Raw genomic sequence first — 12,015 nt, 5'->3', positions numbered from 1 at the left:
TTACTCGACAACATTTTCCCCGCGGGACTATATTGCTTTCGCTTTCCTACACGTAAGCATTCTTAAGTTGTGGGGAGGATTAGGTACCTTTATGTCCGGGGACCGGCTCTCAAAGGGGAATCCGATGCCCGTCCCACCGTGCGGCCGACGGCTACCAGCGAGGCTGGTCACCGCGCAAGGTTCGTCAACGCTATGTCAACAGCGATGGTCCCGCTATCCAACAGCGTTTATTGGGAAACGAGCGTCCTCAACAAGACACTGTTATCGATCCATGGTCACAGGGTGCCCGCAGCGCCCGCCAACCTGGGAGCCAAAGGGTATCGCGAGCGGAGTACGTGCCGGTGGGCCTAGCCGAGGCCGGTACCGGTCATCGCCGGAGTTCGGGACAGGGCTCTCTGCAGACGGGTGTCCACTCGGAGGAGAATACGCAGACTGTCACAGCCATTGGAAACGCTAGCGTTGAATCATCGCCGGTCGGACGAGCTCGTACGCCGGGACTCAACACGTGATTATAATGCAGTTGAATGCAGAAGTGCAAGCGAGCTGGAAAAGAATGACGATAGTAATCGCTGGAGAAAGGGAACAAGAAGGACGAACAGAAATCTCAAAAACACAGCTAGATGACTGGTGCGCGATTTTTTCGGTCGCGCGCCAGTCACCGAGATGTGTTGTGGAGATATGTATTTGTCCTTTGCCCCCCCCCCCCCCCCCCCCCCCCCCTTGTTTCCTTTCTCCAGGGATTCTTGACGTCGCTCCACTCGTCGCCCGAAGTCCAATCCAGGACTCCTGGACCAGACGACCGTCCACTCGGAGGAGGGAAGGCCCGACTGTTCGAGCGATCTCGCTGGTCCCCCGAAAACGGGAGACGCGCGGAGGAGTGTGACTGGGTAGGCCAACATGGTGGCGTACTCTCCCCGACACGATACGGAGCGAGCATGCTCGAAGCCAGACAATTCCGGCCGGAACTTCCGCGGCTTACTCCTTCTCGGGGGAGTGAAACCAGCAGGGACCTCGGAACCGGGGGTCTTGAGCACCCGCTGACATTTTCCAGGGCTTGCTGGGCAATATGCTGAGCCCCCGTGCGTTCGGCTCAAGGCCTACTGAACAATTCCTACACCCCTCCTTCCTCCCCCCTTCCCCCCTCCCCTCCATGCTCACGTTGTTGCTCAGCTTCGCCAAGCCACGTACTTGACTAAAGGGGGAGCACGTGGCTCTGTTTTTGTTACGGCTGGTTACTCACCAGACGCGGCACAACTTTCGCCCAAGATTTTAGAAAAAAAAAAATACGAAGTAAAGCAAAGTGTCAGTAAACCCCGGACGACGCGGCAGTTTCGAAAAATTGGGAGAAAAAAAAATAAAAGCCGGTGCCTCCAGCCTGCATAGCACAGTCAAGGAGATCTCCCTTTCCCGCTTGGTCGTCTTCCGGGGACCCTCCCATACTGCGCTCGCTAGATGGCCATGTGGGGAAACGCGGAGTGCACTGTTTTTGTCCGCCCATTCAGCCCGCTTCTTCGTTTTGCATCTATTTTGAGCCCCCCGTTACGTTTCCCAAAAAACACAAAAATTTGTTCTCGTTGTTTTTTGTTTTTTTTTTCAGTTGCATTTTTTTGTTGTGGTTATTGTTGTTTTGACCATCTGAGGAATCAGAGATCCAGACAATTCGGTGTAGGGCGTTTCTGTGTATAGCATTTCGGTGCAGGGACTTTTCGGTGTAAATAAGAGGCTAGTTTTTTTTTTTTTTTTTTCAAAAGTTGGGGAAGACGACGTAAAAGAGAATAAATAAAATTTTTAACGACTGCATTTGGGGAGCGAGACGAAAAGTTTGAAATGTGTGGGCTTGCGATGCAGTCAACACTTATGATACTTCTCATATCGTCACATACTCGCGTGAAATATTCCACCGCTCTACAGGGTGCCATGATTTCGCCCATAACAAATCACAACTGAAAACATAGCCACGCTTCCCTTCTTGCGCCAACCAGACGTAGATCTACGTAAATAGCTGGTATCCGCACACAAAGACAAGGACAGAGAACAATAATTGGACACTATCGAGACAAGACAACTCGCGAAATCTTAGAAGCACATTGCATCAACAGCCTGGGGGACTGCTGCGTCAGCCACCCATCAGTGACACTACTAAACACTGAAACCTTGTTTTTAGAAAGAACTATGGGGCAAAGACATTGCAGTTAGATGGTGTTGTGTCGCGTGTCATAAGCACTGCGTGCCCTGCGTGTCTTTCAGAACGTTTTCTTCTTCTTTCTTTTGTGTATAAATTTCAGTTGCGAGTCAGCGCTTGTGTGTCCTGCATGTTCCTTTTCTCTGTCCTTGTCTTTGTGTGCGCTGTTCTGTTCATCATGTCATCATACCAACTCGCCCAACTTACTACACTTCTGCAATTCATTTCTTGTGCATCGGGCTCTTCTTCTGTCATCTCCAACCTTCCGTTCATCAATCCCTTTCTTCTGGTCAACCTGGCAGCACAGTGTGTGTGCAGTGCAAGGGTTGCTTCATGGCATATTCGACAAGGTACGTGTCCGATTGAACTTCAAGGCTTATGTGGCTTCCTCACTCCCTCTGCTGGACATTCTCGAAGAATGTGCAAAATATTGCGCTCCGAATACTGGAGGCAAGCGCGTTTTTTCAAGGACTGTCTGTGGACAGTATGCTCCACCCAAGGGGGCTCTCAAGAGCGGTGCCGCAGGTCCTTTTATGAAATGAACAAGTCAGTTGGAGATGTTGCTGAATTTTTATGGCGCCGAGTCCGACTATGGTTACCAAAAAAGAACAAGCATCCGCCCACCGGTGGTCACTTTACATCTTTGGGGGACATTCAAGTCCCGCCAGAGCTCAAAAAGGTCTTAGGCCTTGGGCCCAAGTTTTGCCTCGAACCAACTCTTCAACCCCCTGAGCTTCTGGCGCTAAGTAGAAAAATTGCATACAAGGTCAATGAAGATGTCCGACCGCGTTGTATTCATGAATGTGTTGACGCTCTCGGTGGCAGCCATACTCGGCCTAGACATACCTATGATCCCCGTCCTCTGATTTCTTTTTTGACCGATAATCACCTTCGCGTTTTAGAGGCTGATAAGGAAGGATCCTTTGTATTGATGCCTGAAGAACACTTTAATGAAAAAGCCTGTACCGCCATGAGCAAGAACTTCAAGCGGGTACAAGTGTCCCCCAAGCAGATTAAGGCGCAGGCATTAAAGCTCTGTGAACGCCATTCCTTGACAAGCTTGTCCGGAAACATCAAGAAAGCAACAGGGCTTAACCTTGAGGTGTTCTTTAGTGTGAAAACCCATAAGGAAGCCTGCCCATTCCGTGCCATCATCACTGAGAGAGGCACGTGGCAGCGTCAGATGGCGGGCTTTCTTCAAAAACACCTATCAGGTTTGCAAATCGAGGACCCCTTTTTAGTCAGCGATTCTGAAGCAGTAGTGGAAGCTTTCAAGGACAATAATTTCAACAACCACTCTGTGTTCAGTGTTGACGTGCAAGACCTTTTTTATTCTCTTCCACACCAAGCATTACTTGCCTCAGTCAAGTCCTGCATTGAAGAGCAAGGGGAGCTCTCCTTCAGAAACTCTAGTGGTGTTTCTTTAGAAGGCTTTCTAGAACTTCTGCAATTCTATTTGAACTCTATGATCGTTGGCTGGAACAATGGTACCTTTACGCAGCGGTCAGGGGTGTGCATAGGATCATGCGTGGCCCCCGTTCTTAGTGATATTTTTCTAGCAAGTGTTGATAGAGCTATTGAAGGTGCCCTTAGCACATCAGAAGTGTCAAAGGTGTTCCGATACGTTGACGATTTTTTGCTAGTGTATCCCAAGTCTGTTGAAGGTGATTACGTTGATAAGGTTATGAGCGTATTTTCCAGGTGCGGCTTTGGGCTTAAATTCACTGTTGAAAAACCTTCGGACGGAAAGTTACAGTTCCTGGACCTTTCGTTATCTCTTCATACAAACCATATCTGCTGGAGTTTCTCCCCTAGGTCAAAAAAGGGCATCCTTCACTACACATCCGCACATTCGAAAGTTGTTAAAAGAGGGATTGCGGTTACCATACTTGGGGCTGCACTTACGAAGTCCTGCTTTCACACTGTTCGTGAAAGTTTTAATGCTCAAGTTGAGAGACTCCAAAAGTCGGGCTTTCCATCACAGGTCTTAAACGAGGTGGTGGCGGTCTTAGTACGCAAGACTAAAGGGATTCGGAGAAAGAAACCTCGAGAACCACAGAAACGAAAGGTTGTTGTACCATACATACACAAAACCTCTCATAATTTAAAAAGAGCAGCCCAAAGGTACGATGTGCCTGTGGTGTTTTCGGCTCCAAAAAGAATGGCGCAAATCTGTTCAAAGGTTCGCTCGATAGCGGATAACCTCAACAAAGGCAAGTGCCAGAAACGCCACAGCCACCCTTATGTGCCATGTTCAATTGGTGTGGTGTACAAAATCCCATTAACGTGTGGTAAAAGCTATGTGGGCCAAACCGGACGGTGCCTAAACGATCGCCTTCTCGAGCATGATCGTTCGCTAAAATCTACGGTGGGTGGTCACCTTCCAGTTCACTGCAATTCCTGCTCGTGTGTTCCGATTCTAAAAGGCACAACAATAATTGGACACTATCGAGACAAGACAACTCGCGAAATCTTAGAAGCACATTGCATCAACAGCCTGGGGGACTGCTGCGTCAGCCACCCATCAGTGACACTACTAAACACTGAAACCTTGTTTTTAGAAAGAACTATGGGGCAAAGACATTGCAGTTAGATGGTGTTGTGTCGCGTGTCATAAGCACTGCGTGCCCTGCGTGTCTTTCAGAACGTTTTCTTCTTCTTTCTTTTGTGTATAAATTTCAGTTGCGAGTCAGCGCTTGTGTGTCCTGCATGTTCCTTTTCTCTGTCCTTGTCTTTGTGTGCGCTGTTCTGTTCATCATATGAAACTAACTGTATGTTGTTAGCGAGCGCCTTGCGAGAGTTGCAGTATTTTTATTTAGGCCTAATAAGAAATCTTTATGACTAATTACCATTTTTTTTCTTTTAATGTTGCATTAAGAGCCGAATTGTCAGTGGAAAATTGTAGAGCTCTTTGAGAAACACCGAAATTAGCTGTTTGCAACGGGATACGGATCGCGCGCATCTTCTTTCTGACCAGTAATACCCCTGTTACACGGGCACACTTAACTGCAGTTACGCTAAACCACAATTAGCGCACAATACTTGCCGACAACATTCTGCGGCGATGCAGTCAGAGCTACGGGCGAACGTGCGCTTGAGCATCTTCAGCACCCATCAAAGCAGTGCACGCGCTCTCTTCACTTCTTTTGATATAGCTGTCCGAGGGTATAGTGCGGCATCTGTGCTGCCACGTAACCGCAGTTAAAGCTGAGTTAACCGCGGTTAAGGGTGCCCGTGTAACAGGGGTATAAGAAAGGCCGTGAAACACGTCAAACTACACCGTGATAACGCGCCCACCCCATCAAAAACTCAATTTAAATTTTTACGTTTTTTTTATATTTATGTATAAGTCGAAAAACAAAAGTACGCAAGACGCATGCCCCACGCTTTATTTTTTTTCGCAAGAAAAAGCCCTTATGTTTTAGATACTTGGCGTTTCAGCGAAAGCTTTAAAAATTGCTAACGATAGAGTCATTGAAAAACCAAAACATATCCTTGAAAACAAATTTCCAGCCCAGGAGGACCAAATCGTGCGACGCGTGACGGATAAGAAGAACTTTAATTTCTCCTGTCAAGTGTGCCAAACAATCGATGCTATACGATTTCGTGGTGGACGCACTTTTCACGACATTCTTAATTGTTCTGAGATATCGTACAGAAACAACTTCTCAAGCTTTACCAGAAAACGGTAAGTGTGCAGGCGAGCTGGTGGATGTTGATCCTGTTGAAAGTTACCCGAGACTGTGGTAAAGGATGGGAAACTTTGTGGAAGAACAAGCAACGTCTCAATGTTCAACGAAATTTTCCATCTTTTACCACAGCCTCAAATAATTTTCAACATTCTTAATTTTTTTTGCTGGTGGGGCATTTCCTACACTGAATACCTATAATAAAGGCATACCCTTACAGAAGACGCCGATAACGCCTCTGTCGACCCAACGCGTTAACACGATGTCATGCGTGCGTACGTTGGAAACCGGCAAAACGAACCGTAACGTCCTACGTCTCTATTCCTCACGCAGAATAGTGCTGCTGCGCCTAACAAAGTCACTTAGACGACCGTAAAGAAGTGACCGTAAATAGATCACAAAATCTACAGTCTGTGTTGAAGCGCCGCTAACACGGTGTGGTTGGAGACATCAAAGAATTGCGGAATTCTCGCCGGTATCGGTTGGTCGGTATCCAAGCGTGCGAAGGCACAGAGACACGGCACTTCGGCGTGCCAAGGAAGCTTTGAACACGCCGCCATCCCTTCCTTTCGACGCGGTGTGCCTTTTTCCCGCGACACTGCACTTTCGTAAAATTTTCCACGTGTTCACGACGGCAAGTCTCAACAATACACAGAGTCTTCAAAAAACTTCTTCGGCGAATGACGACGAACGAGTAGAAAACGTGTCTACAGCACGCTGGAAAACCGCAGCAAAGGCTAGCAAAAACGGCAAATCGTATCCCAAGCGAGTGAAGTCCGGTGGCTTCACTTGCGCTGCAGCGAACAAGCGGGGAAGCGCGATCCAGCAATTGTCATAGAGATCAGTGATTCTACATGTGCTTCAGCATTGCAGCTCCACAATGGAACAATACAGCACAATTATTGTTTAGGTAGAAAATGTGTGACCGGTTTTACCACAACTACATGTCCGATAAATGCTCGGACCACTGTTCTTGATAGAAAGTGCTATGTAGGATAGAGATCTTCAGATGTCGATTGCGGGCACCCTGGCGGCTCCCCAGACAAGTTGCCCGACTGCGGGGCAGAAGTGGCGAACCTTCCCGCGTGGCGGCGGAATCAAGCCGGCCACGCGCACATCGCGTGCGCCGCCTTCAAAGACAGATCAGAGGCGGTGTACAGGCAGTCGCTGGCTGAACTCAAGCGCCGCCGGTGCTCATTGGATTTCCTGTTATTACTCTTCATCGTCTCGTCTATGTCCATGTTAAATGTAGTTTCTTGTTGTTGAAACCGTTGGCTCCGTGTTATTCTTCCGGGTCGGGTATGCAGCAAGGCAAACCGACCACAAGATTCACAGCTATTTGTTGTGAGCGGATAATGTCCCTCGCCGTACATTATGCTTCACAGAGCCGAATTTATATGGCTGCAGGCATCATTCCGGTTCGGGTGATATGCCATACGGTATGGACTATTGGTACTAGCTCTATTTTTGGCACACTCTGGTTTTTGCCGAAGGCTACCGCTCTGCGGATGGTGTGGAAGCGGGGTATGTTTTCACGTTATTGTATATTTGTGTAGACTCGTAAGCCAGTCTATTTCTAGCAACAAACGCCAAACCCAAAACAACCAATTTCGAGTAACAACAATGTTCTCAAGCAGTGGGCGTTCACCTCAATAGAAGTTTCGAGTCGAGGCCCGTGTCTAAATTTGGCCGTTATTTTCGAATAAACTACGTAACCGTTTATACTCTCTGTATGTTTCTTTCGTAAATGTGGTGATGAAACTTTTCTCTTGCAAAAGCTATAGCTTCCCGATCCTTCCAAGAGTAGTTCCTTTCCGCTTTCGAGACTGAGCATGAGCCATAAGGCAGAAGGTCGCTCCTGACCTTCGTTATCCATATCACTCAACCCCGCTATTTCTCCCAGGGAGATGCCACACAGAGCAGCACTAAATGTTGGTTCGGGTTATGGTGCCATAATATACTACCCGACTGGAAAGATTCTTTTGACTCATTGGGCTTCCCCACTGCCTTTTACTCCGTCTCGCAGAACTTGATTATGGGGCTCCAGAATACTCGAAACTCCACGTGGAAGATGAGCATCAAAGTTCAGGAGTCCTAAGAAGGCCTGAAGCTGCTCCTAGTCCTTTCGTGCATAAGCATCATGTATTCCTTTCTCTTGGTTAAGTTCTGGAAGTACTTACGTCATTGAAAGAAGGGTAAACGCACAGACGAGTTGGAAAAAGGTTGACATAACTTATTCGGACACAGCGAAGGTCTTAAGTTACGTCGACTTACACAACCTTAGTTCCCTTTCTATTCTATGAACCTAACTTCTTGCATTTCTCAAGTGAAATTTCTTTCGAATCAGGCGTAGCCCATTCCCTTAGACGTTTTGCAGAAAAGCCCGGACTTGAGCTTTAAAACGCAAGTCCAGCTAGAAACTGCCCCTGTGACACTTGAAAATGGATAGAACGGTGTCGGCACCGAATTGTAGGCATGTAGGCGCTGCTGCGTCGTCGGGTGTCATGGCACTCGGTCCGTGACGTTGCCCCTCTCTCAAATACCATGAACAGTCCTTTGCAAGTATTCAAGGTAAGAATGTTGGAACTTTGTTTGTCAAAAGCGAGCTATTCATAGGCTTGCTCGAGGCAACTTGAAAAGAACCTGGCAACCTGCCAGTTAACTGTTCTGCAGGGAGTTGACAACATGCTTACCATTTAAAAAGTGCATCAATGGTGAACTTATATTCACAACACTGCCGCATTTCACCATTTTTCATCAAGACGGCCGCCACGACTGGCGTTGGGCCACGCGGATTTCCGCAATGAAATCAGAACTTTTCGTCGAATAACTTGTGTGATGGCACCCCCATCCTTGGATGAATTGTTAAAAAGGAACAGCACGAGGCTTGGGGAAATTGATTTTGAAGTCTGATTTAGGTTTCAACGTGCTACTTTAATTCCTCGTTCTTGTCGACTCTTATATCAAAACTTTTGGTATTTTTTTCCTTGGGGGGGGGGGGGGGGGGGGGGGGGGGGCGTTAGGTTTGACGGGGCTATAGTCAGTTACAGGTTAAGAAGGTAGCGGCAAATGCCCCTCAAAGGGAACCAGATATCCCTCCGCCACCTCCGCATCCAATAGCGTCCCACCGTTTCCGTGACGTCGCGGCCAACGCGCGAGGAGGGTCTTGCCTTTCTGTACATATTTGCTTTATCTTTCGACTTTTACTTCGCATTGTGGAAGCCACGAGAGGGAGATTAGAGTTCTCCCCCACCGACGGAAACAAATACGACTTTCGGGGATTAGCTTCCCCCCCGATGGATACAAAGGCTGCTTTCAGGGGCTCGGTTCCCTCTCGGATGAATACAAAGGTCGCTTTCTTAAAAAGTGGGATCGGAGACAAGTGGGAATCCATTGAAGCGGAACAAGGAGCGTTTGCAGTGAACTCTTCTTTCGACTGCGGAGAGATTTGAAACGGGCGCATCACACTTGTGGGAGGAGCTTCTCCTACCTTCTTGACTTGTAACCGACTATAGTTGATGCATCTTTTGCATAATAGTGGTTGCCAGCGCTCCGAACCCTATTCCTCCAAAGCAGGGTTTCTACACTTCCCTCTGTCTACAGCGGTAACTCGTGTTCTTTTCTGCTGAATAGTATGATAAAATTGACACTCCCGAGATGTGTCAGTTTACGTTGCGAAAACGTGAAGTAATTTTAGTTCATATCAGTTTATGCTTGGCTATTCTTACAAAAGTACTTGAACCGGCGTTTTTAGAGAACAATGAGTTCGAAGGAGGGTTACGTGGATAATCAACATACGCTGCAGAACACGGAGTGCGTCGGCACGTCATCCGGGATCCAATTGTTTCTGAGTGGGGAGGGGGGCAAACTAGGGTTAGGGCAAACCAGACCTCCCCCTCCCTTCCTCTTCCTTCCTTCCCCTCCCCCCCCCCCCCCGCCCCCCCGGACCGGGGGGCGGTACCCTTGGGTATCCCTTGGGCGCCGCCGGCCAGTGTTTGCCCTGCCCATTGGCGGCTGTTTCAGATGGGGGCGAAATACATGCCTTGCCACCCCCCCCCCCCCCCCACCCCCCTTTGAGAACTGGGGGGGCAAGCGCCCCCTTCATGCCCGAGCCTCGTTGGAAAAAAAATCTCGAGCTACAATTTCATTTTGTATTTTTCTAACAGTGCCACACTGAAGCCACCTTTTGCCAAATATGTGCTGCCACCTAGACACGCGACTGGGTTCGAGACTAAATGGCTAGAAAACAATGTGTGCGCGAGGCCACTCTCACCCGCTCGACACCCAAAATATCAGCTACATCCTGTTTGCCCATTGAGCCGCTGTGACCTAGATTAGAGCTCTGCACGTGGCGGAGCCAACCCGAAAGCCTGGGCCCAGTTGAGCCGGGCCTGGGCCGGGAGCGCGGATTGTTTCTGGGCCCAGGTCGGGCTCGAGCAATGGTGTAGCATGATTTCTAAAACGTTGAGAAGAAAATGCTAACACATTGATCCTTTCGATTTAAAAAAAAAAATGAAAGCCGAAAAGAGACCTTGCTACGACTCCACTAAAAAAATAATTAGAAATATAGAAAGCTGTCTTGAACGAAGGAAACCCACAAGATACAAAGAATTCTGGGGATCCATCAGCATAGTGGGACAGCTGCCAACAGGCATGAAAATGAGGGTAAACCGGTCGCAGGGAACAGTATGATTGTGAGGATCGACTGATGTTTTATTCATTTGATGCATCTTGTTGGCGAATCTTGTGTCGCAAATCTAGGTTTTGGGAAACGGATTTTCCGTGTTAACGCAACCGAAAAAGTGGCGCGCCTCCAAAAACCGTTTGTGTTAACGCAACCAAAAAAGTGGCACGTGTCCTTTGCTTCTGGAGCAATTTTTTGCTGAAACATCATCAAGGCCTGTCAATCACCTGAAGGAGAAACGCGAGCTTGCCAATGACCAATCGACTTCGCTACGACGTCTGACCTTCAAGGCGGAGCAAACTTTTGGAAGAGCCTGATTTTTGGCCAATTCCCTATCCGAGTCAAATGCCGAAAAAAAGAAAAGCAAACATGGCGGCAAGCAACAAACGGAGAAGCGGTGCGCACAGGCGACGAGTCTTGATTCTACTCGGTTGCAAGTGTTGTGAACGGCGCTTTAGCAGTACCAGTTGGTGGTGCGGTGCAGATTCATCAAAAGTTGCGACAAGTATAAGCACTGCATATAAACATGATGACTGGGGATAACATTCTTTTAGCAGTGCAAAAATGTCCGAAATGCTTAGAGATCATCCGCCTGTTCTTCGACGCTTGCGATCTTTTGCTTGGTTTGGCAGGGCTAGTAAACCCAGTGAGCCGAATCTGACGAAGTTTATTGAGTGGTATTAATAAAGCAAACTGTCTCTTCACACCGTGCGTACTTCATATAATTTTAATGCGAAACGCTTGATACTCCAGATAACATGGTTTCCCGAAATTCTCGTGAGTTAATATATCACTGGTTTTGCGCATCAAACTCCACATGTGAACCGGCCGATTTCGCTAAACTGTGGCGCATTGAAAAGATGCATTGTGTGAGTAAGCCGGGCCTGGTCCGGGCCTCAAAAAGTAGGCTCGTAGAGTGCTCTAACCTAGATACAGCTCCCCGAAACTCGCCTTTGTCCCCATCGTGCAGTATCTGCTGCCCCAAAGTTGATACAAAGAAACAATTTCCCCTCTCTGCTCGGCCAGAAGGGGAGAGAGAGGGCACCAGGTCCATTTTCCACCGATATTTCTGCAACAGATCCAAATTGACCGCAAAGATATCCTCCCCCCACCCCCCCCACCCCCTTTATTTGGCACATAAACGTTTTCAAGTATTCAAGTCACGCGAATTACCTCTGTAGTTTGCAGACTCCTCTCCTAATGACGTGCTATCTTTAACATAAGGCCCGATAAACGCCGATTATTTGTCTGACACCGAAATAAACCGAATCTGTGTGAAAAACTAAACCCCGAAAACTCGGAACGTCAACAAACGACTGCATCGCGTGCTTGGCAAACGCAGCGGCCACAAAGCTTTCCGTGACGCACCAGACGTCGTAACGCTCGCCGATCACAAAACGGTTTACGTGGTTTAAAGGACTTTCTTCGCCGGACAGATATCAGCCTAGCGGCTAAACCTA

This window comes from Ixodes scapularis, unplaced genomic scaffold, assembly GCF_016920785.2.
Source record: "Ixodes scapularis isolate PalLabHiFi unplaced genomic scaffold, ASM1692078v2 PGA_scaffold5__190_contigs__length_132052651, whole genome shotgun sequence".
Taxonomy (NCBI): domain Eukaryota; kingdom Metazoa; phylum Arthropoda; class Arachnida; order Ixodida; family Ixodidae; genus Ixodes; species Ixodes scapularis.
This window is presented reverse-complemented; position numbering follows the sequence as displayed.